Source organism: Acinonyx jubatus, chromosome B2 (assembly GCF_027475565.1).
Source record: "Acinonyx jubatus isolate Ajub_Pintada_27869175 chromosome B2, VMU_Ajub_asm_v1.0, whole genome shotgun sequence".
In the NCBI taxonomy this organism is placed as follows: Eukaryota; Metazoa; Chordata; class Mammalia; order Carnivora; family Felidae; genus Acinonyx; species Acinonyx jubatus.
In genome coordinates, this window is record NC_069385.1 from 62,759,452 (window position 1) to 62,778,523 (window position 19,072).

The 19,072-nt window shown below is 36.5% G+C and overlaps 1 long non-coding RNA gene across 3 annotated transcripts in view; it reads right to left on the minus strand.

Annotated features, from left to right (window-relative positions):
* The window catches only part of LOC113598756 (uncharacterized), a 943,191-nt gene that overhangs the window by 10,265 nt on the left and 913,854 nt on the right, over nt 1-19,072 (minus strand). For all 3 annotated transcript variants that reach the window (XR_003419461.2, XR_008298453.1, XR_008298454.1), the window contains 2 exons: nt 14,057-14,170; nt 12,828-12,931 (listed from right to left, as the gene is read on the minus strand). This is a non-coding gene — a long non-coding RNA (uncharacterized LOC113598756). The remainder of the gene's footprint in view (nt 1-12,827; nt 12,932-14,056; nt 14,171-19,072) is intronic.

Below are 19,072 nucleotides of genomic sequence, written 5' to 3' on the forward strand. Positions count from 1 at the left end.
GAATTAGATTTGAATCCCTACTCTGACTTATTACTATAACCTAACTGGCCTTCGAAAAGCAATATAAACTGCATTTGCTTCAGTTTACATAACTGAAAAATGGGAATAATGACCTCTAGCAAGCTTGGGGGTCCTCTTTAGGAAAAGGAATCCTAATTTATATAAGGATTATATAATTTATATAATCCCAATTTATATATAAGAGCAACTCAAATGAATGGAATGACTTAAATGTGCCATCAAATTACTTTCATACTACATATATTGACATATTAATTAACACGTGTAGGAGTTTTATCACCAGAACACTGATTTCTTTAGGCTGTTTCTTCACTGGTGACAATTTTGCTTGCTATTTCCTTTGAAACTGATAGATTTTCTTCAAGTGAGTTGGGTAGATTAAGAAGTAATTCATTATGTTGGGATGCCCTAAATATGAGTTTCTAACCACAACACTGGTACAAGAGTTTGCCCTAAAATTGCAGGAACTTGGTAAATTTACATTATTTTCATCAAAAAGAAAAAAGAGTCCATGATGGGTTTCCAATTATATATGCTGTATTTTTGAGGACAGTACTTCCACTTTGACTTGGGATCAATAAGACATGAGCCTTCCGCTCTGAATTTTACATGTCTCACAATCAGAAGAATTTGCCCCTAGATTAGAATCTGTGCCTGGACATTTCCAAACTAGATTTTCCTCCACTCTACTGTGCACTCTACTGTACCCTACAAGTACGTATACATGCTTCTGCTTCTGGAGCCACAGGACATGGTCACAATGATGACCTGAACTCTGCATCAGCTGCTTTGTATTACCACTGTATGAGCTGACACAGTGGGGATGAAGAGGATTCCTGGAAGCCATTCCTAGTCCTGGATGGCTAGCAATAATTGAAGTCCTCACACAAATGATTGCTAAACCACATAAATATATTGTATGAACCCAAACCAGTGTATTCCCAGCCCACCCTCCTCTTAGGCAGAGCTTAAAAATGCTTATAGTCATTCCAAGGCCACTCAATTTAAAGAAAAGTGCAATGAAGAAGGAGTCAGTGTAGAAAGAGATAGCGAACAAATAAACCAAATTGACTGAGTACATTGTCAGACTCCTCCCAGGGCCTCCGGAGAAGAGGAACACTCAAGTGAGCATCTGGAAGGTGAAGCTTATTAGGTTTATGTTAAATTTGCCTTTGAACTCTACCTACTGGAGGTCAGGAGAAGCTTCAGGAAGTAAAAAGGCACTATTTGGGCCAAGAAAAAAATAGAGTTGAGAAACATTTAGGAGGTAAACTTAGAAGGACTTGGTGATCATCTGTAAGCTATGGAAGGCAGGAAGGCAGGCAGGCAATTGAGGAATGACCCCTAGGGCTTGAAGTTAGAAGCATTATAATGAGCAATAAGTTTTGATATGGATGGGGTAGGCTGAGGAGGACGTGGTTAGAGACATTTTGGAGCCTCTTGAAAATGTGGAAATGTCTCTGGCATGACCAAGTAGAGATTTTTCATAACATCTGTATTAAGTTCTGAAATCAGAGGAGACCAGAGGGCTAGAGACTAGTATTTGGATGATAGACATATGTAGGTGATAGTTAAGATCAAGAGAATGGATGAGTCCCACTTTCAACACACACACACACACACACACACACACACCACTAAAGACAATGTACAGAGTAAGCAGAGCAATCAAACAAAGAGGGAGTCCAAGAACACTTGGTTTTAGAATGGGAGCAGAGGAAAGGATTTGAAATCATGAAAAGGAGGGGAAATCACAACGAGGTATGATGTGGAATTCCTGGGAATAAAGAGTTTCTAACAAGAAAAAGTGCTCAAAAGTGACAATTGAAGGTGGAAAAGCTTCAGGTGAGCTGTGAGAGCTGGGAAGCAGAGGTCAGGTGATCCAGGCATACAGGAAGGAGGCTGGCCACGTGGAAGAAGCTGGGTTATTGTTAAAGAGAAATGCTAGCTTGATGAGAAGATTTCCCGTCTGTTAGGGTAGGGAATACTTGGGCATACTCACTGAGTACAGGCAAAAGATCAGCAGAGGAGAGCTTTGAAATTCAGGGGTAAACAGAAACTGCTCCCCCAGAAAGCTTTCCCTAGCATTCCATCTATTTTATGCCTGAAAGAAGGCATAAAAAGGAAAGACTTCTCCCTGCAGCATGGATCGAGTGCCCCTTCTATATGTACTATATCTTTAAATACATGAGAATATGTAGTGGATAATTATCTCTTTGTCAACATTTTCCACTAGACAACTTGGGGCCTCATTTAACTTGTCTCTAATTCCCTTTGGCTTAGAGCAATGGTTATTGAAAGAAAGCCTATGAGGAGAAAGAGATGGAAAGACACAGGCTAGAGAACAGAGAAGCAGGATCTATCAAACAGGGGGATTCTTCACAGTATTTTGAAATCAGGGTGAAATGGTAAGGGTGGGCTTTAAATATTGACTTGAAATTACAGGGTTAAGACCATAATGTCACTTACAATGTTTGCAGAACATTAGATCATTTTTGCTTCCAGGCATCTGACTTTACTATTTCTGGATTCTTCCCTGATGGTCCCTTTTTCTGCCCTCTTTATTTCACAGGCACATTCCTAGCATAAAGGGAGACTCTACAACAAGTGGTAGTGGTGAATTGGACCATCAGTAAAAATGTTTGGAAACAGTGAAAGCTAGGATTATCTGAACATTATTTTAAAACTCTCTGGGTCACTTTGTGCCTGGAACAACAACAACAGAATTTTTGTATATTGTGTTTACTGTGCTTCACAATCAAGGGCTACTTGTTTTGCCCTGAGCAGCTATTTCCTAATGTGCTGGTCACAAATTAGATAAGGTAAAAAACTGGGGATGATATTCTACTCATCATCAATACTTTAACCCCCCAAAAGAAAAAAAGAAATAAATGCATGCCCTTTGATTGTGAATCAATAGTGTTATCTTCATTTGCAAAGGACAGCACATTAGAACATGTTGATTTAGTTTCTTATTTCTGTTGAATAAACACACAGGTCGCTAATCATCAGCTACTAAATATATTTTCCAAAGGTGAACAAAAGAAGTGGGTAATTTGATGCTTCTTAATTAAGCTCACAACACAGTTTTTTTTTATACTCTTAAAAGCATTTGTTTATGAAAGCTAAATGAGTATAGATTTCTGATGGAAAGATCCCCATCCCCCCAACACACATCAGCTGTGAGTGATTCTGGCTAGTAAATTATATGCTGTCCTCTACATTGCCTTGTAAATGACCTCAACCCTGACCTTGACACAGCAGTATTTCTAAGAGAATAATAATTTATTCTTCATGTTAGATAAACTAAGCCCATGATGGTTCTTAGCTATAATTCTGTACTATTCACTGAGAAAACTGGTCCTATATTTTCAGATAAATAATAGGTGGAGAGGGAGAGAGGGAGAAACAGAGAGAGTGAGAGAGAAAGACGTATAAAGAGATTTAAAGAATAGAAGCATGGATGCCTTGGAGGGTGGCATGTCCAGGAGGTAGGGAAGGATAAATAGCTGTCTCAGCAGTCATCTATGTAGTGTGGCTTTGTATACATGACATTTGTCTAACTTCACATGCATTAATTTTGTGTTACTAAACTCTTTATCAGACTTCAGACCTGTTTCCAATATAAAGGGATATAGATATAGATATAATCTTTGAGGACTTTATAAGATCATAATAATGATTAACATTCTTAGAATTTCTATACCTAAAATTAGCTTATCTGAAATGAGAATTTCACCATTGTTATACTGGCCCTTACACATTTCCATAATCATAGCTCACATTAGCCCATGTTAAAGCTTTGTTTACGTGTATGGAAACCCCTACATTAATGTTATACATTCTGAAAATTTCACCCACACAGCGCTAATTATTATTCACACATTAGTGCCTATTAGCATGGGTTTCTTTCTTCCTTTTTTTACTTTTTTCTTTTCTTTTTCTTTCTTTCTTTTTTTTTTTTTTTTTTTTTGCAAATGTTTCAGCCAGCATTTGGATTTCACTTACTTGGCAGAACCAACTTGTTATCATGGTTTTCAAAGTCTGGCAGCCAGCCTAAGAAGTGACCTATTTTGCTGTCCGAATTTCCTGTCCTCCTCATCATTACAGATATAAACAGATAATCTGTTAAACTCATTGAAACTTTCTTGAAAAAAATGGCAAAATGGAACTTCAGTAGGTCTCCAGATTCTATTGTCAAAGCAATAAAGAACAACCTTTTAGCAAATTGGAGTTCATTTGATTGTGTTTGATATGCAATTATTGGTAGGAAATTCATCCTTTTTAACAATTATAGATTTTTTTAAGTCAGTCCTATTTTGTAGAAATCTTAGAAAATAAACATTTAAACATACTCAGGGGCATGACTTACTTAAATTGAATCCCAAATATAACATACATTAAGATGTAATATTGAAGTTAGCCTATATCAAGAGAGTGAGATTACTCTAAGGATTTGGACTCATATAGTAATAATGAAGTTGAGGTTAATTTTAAATATTACATATAGCTTGCTGGGGATACAAACTTAAGAGCCAGCATTGAGCAAACAACATTGAATTAATTACTATTTATTGAACAGTAATAAAGGGTAATCTTTTTTTCCTAAACTCTATAAATTAAATGTTTTCTTTCGGTGGTTTAAAAATATAACTCATTTTATGGAGTGAATTCCTAGAAGGAAATGATGGATTTGTAGACAACAGAAGCAGGAAAATGAACCATCACGTTTTCCTATATGCTCAGCTTGGCTGGCATTACATCTTTCAAAATCTCAGAGTTGGAGGGAATCTTAAAGGAAAAGTCAATTGAGAAAGAAAGGTAGAAGACTCATGAGTATCTCAGTCCAGAATGCTATCACAAAGTACCATAGAATGGGTGGCTTATAAATAACAGAAATTTATTTCTCACAGATCTAGAGGCTGGCAGTATGAGATCAGTATGTCAGCATGCTGAGTTCTGAGTCCTTTTCTAGGTTGTAGACTATCTTCTTTTCCTTGTATCCTCACATGATAGAAAGAGGGCAAGACAGCTCTTTGGGGTCCCTTTAAAAGGTCACTAATCCCATTCATGAGGACTCCACCCTCAAGACCTAATTATGTCCCAAAGGCCTCACATGGGGGATAGAATTTCAGCATATGAACTGGGGGGTGGGGGACACTAACATTCAGTCCACTGCACTGAAGAAGAGGAAGCCATTCCTTGACACTCCATTCCCTTAATTAGTTCATTAGCTAAAAGTCAAAATCTATCTGGAAAATTCTGCTTCCTGGTCAAGCTGACCTTGAGTTGAACCCTTAGCCCACAGTTTCTGGGTTTACTCCACTGAAAATAAAATATTAAGGTTGTCTCTTCAACATACACTTGATTCTGGAACCCCTGTCCCTAGGCATTTAGTGCAGTAGCATCCCAAAGGATTAAGGTGAAAATCTCTGGGCTCCTTTGGAGGCTGGAGAGAACAGTGTGAAGCAACTAGTTCAGGGAAATCCACATGTTAACTGCAGCAGGACCATCAGTATAATATGGAGGAAGTAAATCCAAAGAATAAGGGAGTAAAAGCAAAATCAAAGATAAGGTCCAGTAAGTACTCAGAGCACTAGGGAACAATAAATGGAAACTCAAAAGAAGGAACAAAGTTCACTGAGATCTGTTGAGGTTAAATAAAAACAAGATCACAATACAGAGAAGACAAAGGTCAAACCAGAGCCATTGCAAAGACTGGAGATCCAACAAGCTATGAGAGCCAATGTGTTCCTAAATGGTCCTTTTGATGTGGTAACTTTGAGGGCTATTGCTAATCCTAAAGGATTTTATAGATATGGAAAGTCATTCTATAGATTTGGAGCATTTTTCTGGCTTTGTACTTCCATGACTTCTGGCTTGCCATCTCTTGGGACCTGTGGTCATCCAGAAATGTTTCCTCCTCGTCCCTTATTCTTCAAGTTCTAGAGGTCCAGACTATGCATTTATTCTTCAGTTCCTAGTATACTGTTCTACAAAGTGCAAGTTCAAAATAAAAAATTGAAATTAATTGAAATATAAATAGACTGAATGGTAAATATTTCCACATCTCTGGGACTGTATTTCATTTCATGTTGTGTTAGACTTGTCTTTGGCTATTTAATTCAATTGCTTGGGGTGTGATGGAAATGACGCCAAGGTCACAAGTTCAGTCCTTGTGTGAGCAGCTTGCTGAGCTCTATTTTGTGGCCATAGAGTCCACTGGCCAGCTGTCTTGAAAGTGCATGACACTGGCCACCAGAGAATGAGAAGAGATATGGGGGATCAGAGGAGACTCCTCACTTCTGATAACAATACAACTCAGAATGTCTGACTCATAATAAATTGGACTTTTCATAGAGGGTCTTGTTTCCTTTGGGAATTCCATTCAAAACATTATAATACTAAATACAAACTTATAATACTTTTAGAAGTCCAGGAAAGAATGAGCCACATATAGAGTTAGGCAGCACAATGGAAACAGCAGAAAAATCAGCAGTGGGAGCCCAAGGCCTGAGCCTTCTCTATACTACTTGGGACTAATGTGATCCCTAGGACAAGTTTTTAAATCATTCTGAACTCCAGTTTCATTATGTGTAAAAACTTAACTCACAGCATCGTTAGGAGAATTAGGGGAGATAATATTACCATCATAACTAACTGCTTAGTAAATGTTAGGTGTTAGTAATAATTTAGAGTTGCAAGTAGATGGAAAAAAAATAGCTGACCACATATGAGAACAGCAGGGACCCAAGAATCAGAGTATCACAGTTGTCAAGGATTGCAGTGATACATCCTATCCTGGGTTTTACAGATAAGCATTGGAGAAGCTCAAGTTTGAGTGCCTTGCTTGGTTGTCACAGATTGACAGAGCTGAGACTAGAGCTTCCATCTCCATGTCCAATCTCATTGCTCCTTCATGCTTAGCAAGCAGAGGCAGTCTGAATTCCAATGAGGAATGTAATATTTAGACACTTTAGTAAGTCCCCTACTGAACATGAAAAACACCATAACTTGGTTACTTCATTCAAACAATAGTTATTGAGTGCTTACCAGATGCTGAACACTGTCCCAGATACTGGATATTTGGGATCCATCAAGATAAATATAAAGGACACATACCAGATGATTTCTCATATGTGGAATTTATGAAACAAAACAAATGAGCAAAGGGGAAAAAAGGGAGAGAAAGAGAGAAGAAAACCAAGAAAGATTCTTTTTTTTTAATGTTTATTTTTGAGAGAGAGAGAGAAAGAGAGAGACAGAGCATGAGTTGGGGAGTGGCAGAGAGAGAGGGAGACACAGAATCTGAAGCAGGCTCCAGGCTCTGAGCTGTCAGCACAGAGCCCCACGTGGGACTCGAACTCACGGACCATGAGATCGTGACCTGAGCCGACTTGAGACTCTTAGCCTACTGAGACACCCAGGTGCCCCCCAAAAACAGATTCTTAATGACAGAAAACAAACTGATGGTTACAACGGGGGTTGTAGGTGGCGGGGGGGGGGGTGGTTAAATAGGTGATGAGGATTATGGAGTGCATTTATTGTGATGAGCACTGAGTGTTGCAAGCAAGTGTTGAATTAGTAAATTCTACACCTGAAACTAATATTACGCTGTATGCTAACTAACTGGAATTTAAATAAAACTTAAAAAAAGAATGTAAAACAGGCCCTGTCCTTGTGAAGACAAATCTCCAGAGAACAACCACCATGTAAACAAATGAATACAATTTAGAACCGTAAAAGCCCACGGAAGGCGCTGTACAGTAAAAGAAATCCTGGAACTTCTCAAGAAGAGGTGATTGGGCGACTGCCTCAAAACAGCTATGTTATGTTATGCCAGTATTATCAGAGATTGCCTGTCAGTTATCCCTTCTCTTACATTTGCCCTTAGAAATGCCTTTCAAAGAATACTTCGAGAAAAACTTTGACTCAACATTTTAGTATGTATGGTTGCTCTGTGACCATTTGGTAGTAGAATGTGGACCTGAGATTCAAATAGAAAACAATGTTAAATTTACTTTTGTGGCTTTTTGACACCCTGAATAGCTTGGTAATAGCAGAAATTCCTACCTCCAGGGATTTTCCAAAATTAATATCTGGAAGCCTTGGTCTGCATGTCTGAATAGATAGGTTGTCCAGTGAAAAGTTATGGGACTCTATTTTTCTTCAGTGTTTATATTCTCACTTTTGAAAGGTTGTGGCGGGGCGGAATTTACAACCATCTTTGTTCACTATGTGTATTCCACCTGCTCATGGGTCTCATTCTCCTATAGTCACTTGTAATCAGAAACCTCCATTCAGGACAACTGCCGGAAACATTGTTCTATTCCATTTGTTTGGAGACACCAATGGTCAGGTAATATTTTGTTGGTCAAAGAATAACTCTGCTATGTTGTCTCAACTTTAAAAAGTAGATTTACAAAGTTGTTGAATATTTCCTCAGGGTCACCTTCTGTGCACTACTTTTTTGTACTCTCAATCCACGCTCTTCATTGACTAGCTTCGACTGATTGACACATTCTTTGATTAAACAAGTTATCCCTTGATCAAAAATTAAAACCAAAAAAAATAATTTGATGGATAACCTGAGTACTCATGTTAACATTCAAGAAGCAAGACTTTGTATTATATACCAAGATTACAATGAATTAATCTAATTTGAAAAAAAAGATACATTTTCAATTTCTTTTTTTTTTTAATAAAATAGAGCTCCTCACCATGAATAAAAGTAATGCCCTAAGTAAAGGTGATAGTGCTCAAAGATTCCCGTTTGGTTTTTTAAGAGAGGTGAAGAAGGGGAAGGAAAAAATATTTTTCTTTATGCAACCAAAAAGATCTGCATTTTAAACAGCCTCCTCCTACCAAAAAAAAAAAAAAAAAAGCCACCATCTTTAATTTCTTTAACCAAATTGAGCAGGTATCGTGGTTTTGCAGCTTTACATTAGGTTAATGTAAAGGCTGTGTTCATTTCACTTACTGTATAATTAGGATTTGAGTCCAAATCCCAGAGTGCATATGACAGGGATTTTCTTAAGGAGACTATCTGCTCTTCTCAAAATGGCCTTCTTATTTCTTGTGTTTCTAACATCAGAAAAGTGAGTATAAACAAACAATAGATGACCTTTATGAGTAAAACATCTGAGCACAGAAAGATTAATCGACCTCCATCAGCCAGTCATTAAATCAAATAGGAGCTTTTCTTGTACTTTTAAACCTCCGATTTACAGTCAGGCCAATTGTGTAAAAAGGCTGGTAATACAGTGACGCCCAATGCCACTGGGCTTTAGAAAGCTGACAGTTCCTGTAAAATAGTCATTAAACAACCTCTAGAAGAGACTCATCAGCAGATGCCCCCAGGTGAAGGAGAGAGAAAGCTGAGAGAATGAAGGAGAATCTAACATCTCAGCATGACTGAATTAAACAGAGCATATTATGCTGATTTCCAGAGTCAGCCCAGTAATTTAATTTTCAGAGCAGTTCCTTTGATTGTAGCAACCATTTTATGAAACATTAATAAAACTTTGTGTGTGTGTGTATGTGTGTGTGACACACATCTCTTTTCCATTTAATTAAGAAAAAGTAGTCAACATATTTAAATTTGCTGACCATTAGTTCCGTAAATGCCAAAAAATTTTGTTGTTGTTATTTTTGAAAAAGCAAAGGAGCAGAATAATATAGCTCCCACTGTATTATTCCCTAGTAAGCACAGAATAGGGAAAAAGAAATAAAGTACATAAAGTTATTACATGTTAGTCCATAGGATTTTACATTAAGACTCTGAGCTAAATCACTGCTATAATGTATAATCCAAATGTGATTTTGTAGCTCCTGTATAATGATGTCTACTGTGCATCCAAATTAATTGTTATAGAATACACATTGCCCTGTATACTAAGTGTTTATCAAAGATTCTAAGACAAACAGATATTCCTGGATCAAGATACCCAGTGGAAAGTTGTGTCTACTGAATTTTGTTATACATTTTAAGTAACAGCAGGTTCACAGATATGAATGTTTTAAAGAAGGAAGGGACCTTAGATAATTAATATGGATGTGCCTCACTTTACAGAATATGTAGATTCCTGAAATGTGCATCATAAAACTATTTTCTTTGCAAGTTAACTTATACTTTCTCATTTATTTCCATCATAAAGCTAAAGATCCATTCTCACTGAAGTAATTTTTGGCTCAAAGACAATGATCACATTTAAGAATGAATCAACCTTTTTAAATCAGTGGCAAATTTTATATTCAAATCTAGTAATTATCCTTTGCCTGAGCTTTTTGCTATAATTCTCTCTTGTCTTTCATGACACAACCGTTATTATTTTAACTTCATTGTTAGATGCCTTGTATTCCCTACTCTACTTTATTTTTTAAAGAAATAGCCATATATAAATGATAAATAAATAAGTCAGAATATCCCTTCAAAATAACATACAAATATAAACAAGACTTTTGTTAATAAGTAGTTTAAAAAAAAAACAGCCCACATTGTCAGTCCCCACAAGAACATGAGTAATGTCACAGCTAAGGCAGCTCTGGAGGACATTAGGGTCCCAGAGACCTGGGTTTACTGCAGGTGCTGCAGATGACTGAAGACCTCTCCGGGTCACTTAGCCTCTCTGGGACTTGGTTTCCTCATCATTAAAATGAAAAGGCCACACTAAAGGTTTTTTTGTTTTTTTTTTTTCTTCTCCCATCATTATACCTCTGGGATCCTAATAAAAGTGTTCTCTCTAGACCTAGTTAGTACTTTCTATGGTTCTTGACATACTTATTAACAATAATGTCCTTATTAAACTTTTGACAGTCTCACCTCATAGTAAGATGGACACCACCAAAAAGACCATGGCCACATGTTATTATATACAAGAGAGCCATTCCCCAAATTGTGTGTGTTTAATGGTTATTCTTATATTTGTTTTCCGTATTTTTATGTTGATGGGTTTTCCAAGTTCTTCTATTAAATTATAAAATATCTATAATTATTTCTGTCCTGAGTTCACAATTTGGAACTTGATGTTTGTGTCTATATTTGGGATTCAAAACAATACCCAGTTTTCAAGCATAGCATTCAAGTGTTTTTGGAGATCACTATTGTGTATAAAAGTCTGCAAAGGAGTGTCAGAATTTGCTTCATCTCATTATACCAAACATATTAATTAACTCTTTAAGTTCTATATTCTAACACAATGAATAATCTGTTGGTAAATCATAAAGATTCACATTTAAGCCCATACCTAAAGCATTTGCTAATCACCAACTCTAAAATACCCATAAGATTAAGCACCACTCATTCAGGGAAGGAAGGAAATAGAAGATAGTTGTTTAACAGACTTTCATCTGGGAAAGATTTTATTAAGAGCCTCTTTCCTTATACGCCAAGATATGAATGCTTGAGTATAATTCAATTTTATACAAAAGAAAATTCCATTCAAATCTAAAGATAGAATATTTCTATTTCAAGTTACTTTCCACTGAATTACTGAGAAGAATTGAAAGATAGCAATCCAAAGTTCTAAATGTATGAAATAAGTCTTCAAATGGGAAATAACATTTGCAAATTCTTGGGGCCATGGATGGCAGGGGAGTAAGGCCAACTGTTCAGTGTGTTAAGGTTAATTCCATGGTGTGCAGCAGGAATACAGTCATCTTGTATTGCCACACTGGTGGCAAACCGGGTTGGTGTGTGTGGTCATTTTCCTGGGATTCTCTTAAAAGGGAAGCACGGTGTAGAACCCCAAATGCCAGCCCTAAGTTACAAAATCTACTGGGCTACACTTTTTTCAAAAGTTTAATCTCCATTGTTAGTCCTGTGAAGAACAGCCCTGCCCTCTCTATTTTCTTACAGAGGTGCTTTTGATGGAAAACTTTGTGGATGTTTGTGATATTGCTCAGAGCCCATTGGCAGATGAGCATCTCTTGCTGTGGCCTCCATCATTATTTGCCTGTCTTGTCTATTAACGAGCACTATCATCCCATCGTGGGATGACAGCTGCAACACGTACTCAGGCGCAATAAACAGCTAAATGAGGCGCACAGCAATTTCACTTGTCACCAGCGCCCTCGGCACGACTGGCTGCACAGCTTGATGCATAAATTCATGAGGCTGTTGCATATGATGGAGTATGCTTGGCTGAAAGAGGTGATGGATAGCAGGGCAGCTAAAAATGGCCATCACCTTGACTCTGTCAGGACATTTTTTAAAACTACCCCATCAGCTTTCTTGTATTCAATGCACTATCATAGCACTGAAGACTCTAAGGTACTGATTTGATACTTTCTTCAATAAAGACTTTTGGAGAGTTTTCTCTAAAAGGAGGTGCCATGTACTGAGGTGGGTACATTTATTCATCATTAGCTCTGATGCTGCTAAATTAAGTTATATGCAAGAGTAGAAGTTACTACTGCATAAAAAAATCTCAGAAATCAATTTAAGTCTTAAATAATGTGGGAAAAGAACATGAGTTTTTGAAAACACTTCCAAATCGTATGGTAGAGTGGTGGATTGGCTAGCCTGAGATCTGAAGAATTTGAAAGTATGGCATGAGAATATTCAAACACATAGACTCCAGAGATAGAACTTGTGTACAACTCGTTACAACATTGAATAATATTTCAGGGCACATGATTATAGCAGCGTTGGCAATGCATTTCCTAGTTAATATACAAAACACAAGCAAGGATTAATACTTCACAAGAGTACTTCCATCAAGAAGTGCTGGACTGGGGACTTTAAAAATAACCAATAATACAATGCATTCATTTCTCTAAAAATACCCCTGTAACCTCTTACTTACTCAGCTGCCTGAATTTAAGCCAGAACTCCAACCACCATAGGCAAGGCCCTGGGTGTCCCACTGGAATGGGCTATACATCCTCCATCTATGTTAGTGGAAGTCATCTAAGGAAGACAAATATAAAGGCAACAAAATCAATGAGGCAGTTTCCTGCAAAGCTTTCTGCATTAATCTCTATCACACAGAGATATATACACACACCAGTATAAGGGAAGGAAGTCACTTGTTCTCTAATAAAAGAGAAAACCTTTGATAATAAGCAATTAATAAAGTTGTCATGATTAGTTATGCAATTATGAATCAACATGTGCAGTAAAAATGACCACTTTCTATAGACAAAAAATATCTATGATTCAATCATAGTGAAAACAGTCATTAATATGGGTGATTATGAGTGACCCTTATAGCTACTTTGCTTCTCTTCCTTTTGTAATAAAGTAAGAGTTGTCTTCAACTGAGCAAGAGTTACTCTAACAATTTAGACACATATGCACTAGATCAGAGAGTAAATTTATTAGCTATTACCCTTTTTGTTCTTAACTTCCCATATTCAAACCCATGTTTCCCAAATCGCCTAAATTTAGCAAAGTTATTTTGAAAAGAAAGCTGGAGAAAGGTAAAATATGTGAGAGATAATGTTCTTACTAATGTGAATCCAAAGTACCATACCAAATGTTAAAAAGAAATTTCCAAATACATAGGAGGAAAATACTTTGGAATTGTTTGAGAGGCTGGGGCCTTTTAAGAAGACAATTACATGGCGTGATATCCTTAACATATTGCCCTAATTGGCAATCATCTGACTAATCTCAGGACTAGGTGGATTTGATGTAAGTAAGGAGGCATGAGTATTGGCCATTGGTGGGTAGGAGCAGTTGAAGAGGAGAAATTTTGACGAAGTTTGGAAGATTAAGAAAATTCCCTATCAGTAAGACTGGAATTAGAAGTCATTGTGAACTAATAAGGATAAAGATAACAACAGGTATTGTAGACCTTCTTTATGCCAAGCATTGCAAGACTTGGATAAGGATGAGGTAAATGAGACACTACACTCAGGTTACACAATTTAAAGGCATGCTGAGAAAAGGTCAATCATAAAGATAAATGGTAATTTAATACAATATATTTAACACAGAAATTAATGCCAAATATTCACGATTGTATGAATTTTATTGTTGCATAGAAATTACTACAAACTTAGTGGCTTAAACATCCATTTATTTTCTCACAGTTCCTTTGGGTCAGAAGTCGGTGACGGCATGGCTACTGCATGGCTGGGTCTGCTCAGGATCTTACAAGGCTGAAATCAAACTGTAGCTCATGATTCCCTTCCACTCTTGTTCCTGTTAATAGCAGAATAGAGATCTTTGTGGTTGTAGGACTTGTCATTGTTGCCTAGTCAGTTTCATACCTTGTGGCTGTTCCTCAGTCCTTTCCTGTGACTCCTTGCTTCTTCAAAGGCAGTGGTGGCAAGGTGAATCCTTTCTACCTTCAGATCTCCCTTATACCTTCTCCCTTCCTCTTTTGCTATCAGCCAGAGAAAGCTCTCTGCTTTTTAAGGGTTTGTGTGATTGGATCAGGCTCACCCAGATAATCTTCCTACCTTAAGATCAACTGTGACCTAACATAGTAACATAACATAATATAAAACATAACATAACATAACAACATAACATAACATAACATAACATAACATAACATAACATAACATAAAACAACATAACATAACATAACCATAAGAGTGATAGTACATCACTCATCTTGTTTACAGGTTCTGAGGATTAGCAAAGGAAATTTTTGGGGTGCTATTTTATTTTATTTTTTAATTTTTTGAAAAATTTTTTATGTTTATTTATTTTTGAGAGAGAGAGAGCACAAGAAGGTAAGGGGCAGAGAGAGGGGGAGACAGAGAATCCAAAGCAGGCTCCAGGCTCTGAGCTGTCAGCACAGAGCCGGACACGGGGCTTGAACTCACGAACATGAGATCATGACCTGGGCTGAAGTAGGATGTTCAACCAACTGAGCCACCCAGGTGCCCCTGGGGTGCTATTTTAGATTCTGCCTACTACAAAGATGAACAAAGTCTCAAAATCTTAAAGATTATATTTAACCCTGCACCTGCACAACCCTGACTCACTTCCTTACCCAACCCAAACATGTTTCTGACAAAACTTTTCTTTTTACAAAAACAGTCTATGAGTCATAAATTGCCAATTTGATTTTAATATTAAGATATCTTTTGATTGGGGCCACCTCCCCTTTATTTTTATATCCATGCTAAGTGCCTCAATGACCCCATATCAGTTTCAGCCCTTTATGTTCCACCTCCACCTTTTCATTTGCTACAGTCTTGGAAGCAGTTTTCTCTGCAACCTTGTAGTGTGAAGACTGGCATGACCAGTCCCTATCACTAATGGGGACACTCAGAGAAGAAAAGTAATTTGCTCACATTCATATAGGTATTAAAAAACAGAGCTGGGATCCTAACTCAGATTCATCTGACTCCAGAAACACTGTTGTGACTTCATTCATGGGGCTTACTAGGAGGGATTGATGAGTACAGGCTATGTCAGAGACTCAGAATCATGGATTCAGAAGGATTTTACCCAGCATTCACACCTTATTGATTTAAATTATTAAAAATTTGTAAGCCTCAGGTTGAGATAATACGATCTACTTTTTATAGGTTTTGGAAGGAGTGAGTGACAAGACTATAAATTCTTTAAGGTCAAAGACATCTTCTTTGATGTTGTATATAACTATCACACAATAATTTTGTGAATAAATTAATATTGAAGGAATGAGTGAGATTAAACAATATAAAAACTCTATGATTGGAGTGTCTGGGTGGCTCAGTTGGTTAAGCATCCAACTCTTGATTTCTACTCAGGTCATGACCTCATGGTTCGTGGAATTGAGTGCTGTGTGGGGCTCTGCACTGATAGTACAGAGCCTGCATGGGATTCTTTCTTTCCCTCTCTTTCTGCCACTCCCCTGCTCATGTGTGCTCTCTGTCTCTCTCTCAAAATAAATAAACAAATAAAATAAACAAATAAAAGAAAAAAACCTAAAAATTCTGTGATCTATGAAGTACCATATAAGTATGATATGCCTTCTGTAGAAACATTAGATGTTTATTAGGGAAATACCAATTTCTAAGATGTTTTGTGGAGTTGTCTCTTATGATCAGTTTCCTCAATATAATAATTAGTAGAAACCAAAGGCCTAGATTATAATATTAGACACACAGTGGTCTAAAGGTGGTCTCTGATGCTCCTTAAATTGGTGACACAAAACCGAGCAATGTGGTGACTAGAACTGGCTGTAAAAATTGTAAACCACAAAATTCCTCAATGGCAAATTAGTTTTTATTTATCAGAATGTAGATTGTGTTGCACAGTGGCTATTGGTTAGGAACCAATCACTGACCACCCAATTAGTTCAATCAAGGAAAGAAAGAGAGGAAGAAAAGATGTCCGGAGGCAGGAAGAGAGGGACAGAGAGGAAGAGGGATGGGGTAAAGGGAGAGAAGAAGGAAAGAAATAAAAATGAAGAGAGAAAGAGTGGGAGAAGAAAGAAAGAAAGAAAGAAAGAAAGAAAGAAAGAAAGAAAGAAGAAAGAAAAAAGAAAGGAAAGAAGGAAAGAAAGAGAAAGAAAGGGAAAAAAAGAGGGAGGAAAGGAGGGAAGGAGGGAGGGAGGGATGGAAGGGAGGGAGGAAGGAAGATTTTTTTTCTTCGATAACCCAGATAATTAGATAGCATATTCTGAAATTATTAAACCAACTCCATAATTTAGACTTTAAAATCATTTGCATTTATTGAACAAATGTCTCAAGAACATTTTTATGTTGATGAAGTATGTCTTCTTGTTTTGGAAAAAAAATTTAAAAAGGCAATCTAACCTAAATGAACATCAGCCAAAGCAGAGTGAAAAATGTTGGAGAGGAATCAGGAGCTCTGAGCACATTTTATACTTGACTCTCTTGGCTAGGGTAGGGCTCAGCAGTAGTGTGCTCCAGATGATAGATTGGAGCTATACTTGGCTCTTTATGGATTTGGCTGATATCTGGCTGTCCAGAAACCCTTTCTTCCTCTAAATTGCCTTCAAATTCAAGAGAAAATGCAAATACCTATTTTTAGCCCCAAATTAACTCAATGCAATTCATTTCTAATATCCTTGTTATGCTCTCTTCTGTTTATCTGTTGTATTATCTAGCAATATATATAGCCATATATTTAAAATATGAAACAAATTATATTTACCTCAAACTTTCATTAATTATGTAGTTTAAATCCATGGATATGCAAAAAATAGATTCAGGATGCTAAACATAGTAAAGAAGCTGTAACTTATATTTATGTATGCATATATGTTTATAAGCAATATCCTTTTCCATTCTTTAATTTCATTCCCTCTCTTTTTCGTTACATATTGACAATGATGCATTCATTATATGGCATCATTTTTATATAAGAATACCACATAGACTATACATATGTGTTGTTTCTAAGTATGATGGCTTGAGTTAACATTTTTCTATTAATGTCCTGCCTTAACTTGTCTTTCTTTTTTACTTTATTGTCTTGTCTTTTGATTAATCTTTTTTTCCTTATACTTCACACACAACAATGAGTCTTTCTATTTTAGAGCAACAGAGCTAGTCTATCAGAACCTAATCCAGATCCCATTTCACAGTGACAAAATGACTAAATAGTCACCTTGGTATGTTCCAGAATGAGAGTGCAAATTTAATAATCCTGATCATAACCTCTTTGCTTAGCTTCAACATTATCATAGATCTGATCATGTCATGTCCCTGCCTAAAACAATTCAATGACTTCACTGTGTCTTTAGGATAAGGATAGCCTATGAACATGGCTTCCAGAGCACATCAGGTCTGGCCCACCTCCTGCCTCGCTGCCTGCCATCCTCCTGATTGCTCTCTACCCTTTAGCTATGCTTGATTTCTCCCTTTTCCATTCATGTGGACTAAATATTTATACGGATTAATTCAAAACTGAAAAATAACTTTGTAAATCAGATGCTAACATTATTCCTTTGCACAAGTAAAGACACTTGTAGGCACACAGAGGCTAAAAAACTTGCCAAGGATATAGAGATAAGAAACCACAGAACTAGAATCTTGACCCACAGATCAGCATTTAAGCACTCCTGGAAATTTCTATAAAGAAAGCCTATTTTGTTGTTGTTTTATTTGGTCTAATTACTTGGCAAAGCATCTTCGGAAAAAGAAGAATAATTAACCACTTTCTATGTAATGTTAATGTATCAGTCTTCCAATTACCTTCTCTAAGAACTTACTTATTCTCACTTAGACCTAGTTTGATGTGCATTTCTTGTAAATAATTCCTAATAGAGACCAATCTCTCAAATATCATTAATGAATTTGACATCTTTTCAACATGTATATTCGCAAATTATTCATTAGTTTGTATAGTATTTTTGAGACTTGATGATACTGATTACTTTGTACAGAATTTTGAGACATTATGACTATGGTGATCAATGTTTCTGGCAAATGTTCATCTACAGCAAATCCAAATTAAAAGATTTCCTTCTAAAAGGCTATTTGCCCAGAGATAACTCTTTCAAATAGGCAGGAAAATGTCAAGTAAGATTGGTTTGTCACTTTAATATTATAATAGTAAATGACAATTCCTGAGATATGACAGGGAAGATAACTATGGTACTTTTATAATAAAGTATTAATCCCGATTCCTTCCTCCATTGACAATGATATTGAATACTTATTAATGAATTCTTTACTATTCACTTGTAGGGAGCATTTTTAGTGAAAGGTACTTGGACTTTGAAATTTATAAGTCTTGCTCTATCGATTACTAGCTGTGTTCCCCAGGGCAAGTTAAACTTTCTTAACTCCAATTTCCTCATTTATAAAATGGATGATTTTACTTGCCACGTAGGTTTTGTGGATTAAATGAGATAGGAAGTAAAATGTGTAGCACTACATTGGCATATATTAGAGATTGTATACCTAATACTGACTTTAATTTTGATCCTTCTCTAAAATAGATCATCCAGAATATCTTGACAGTAGTCATTTCTTGTTAAAAAGTTATTCTAATCCTCAATATTGCTCCCAATTATTCTAATCATACAAAGTAAGAAGTGACATCATGGCATGGAGATTTATGGGTGAAATGAACACTCTGATCACATTATTTTAGAATCTAAATTTCCCTTAAATGATTATAGATCAGATT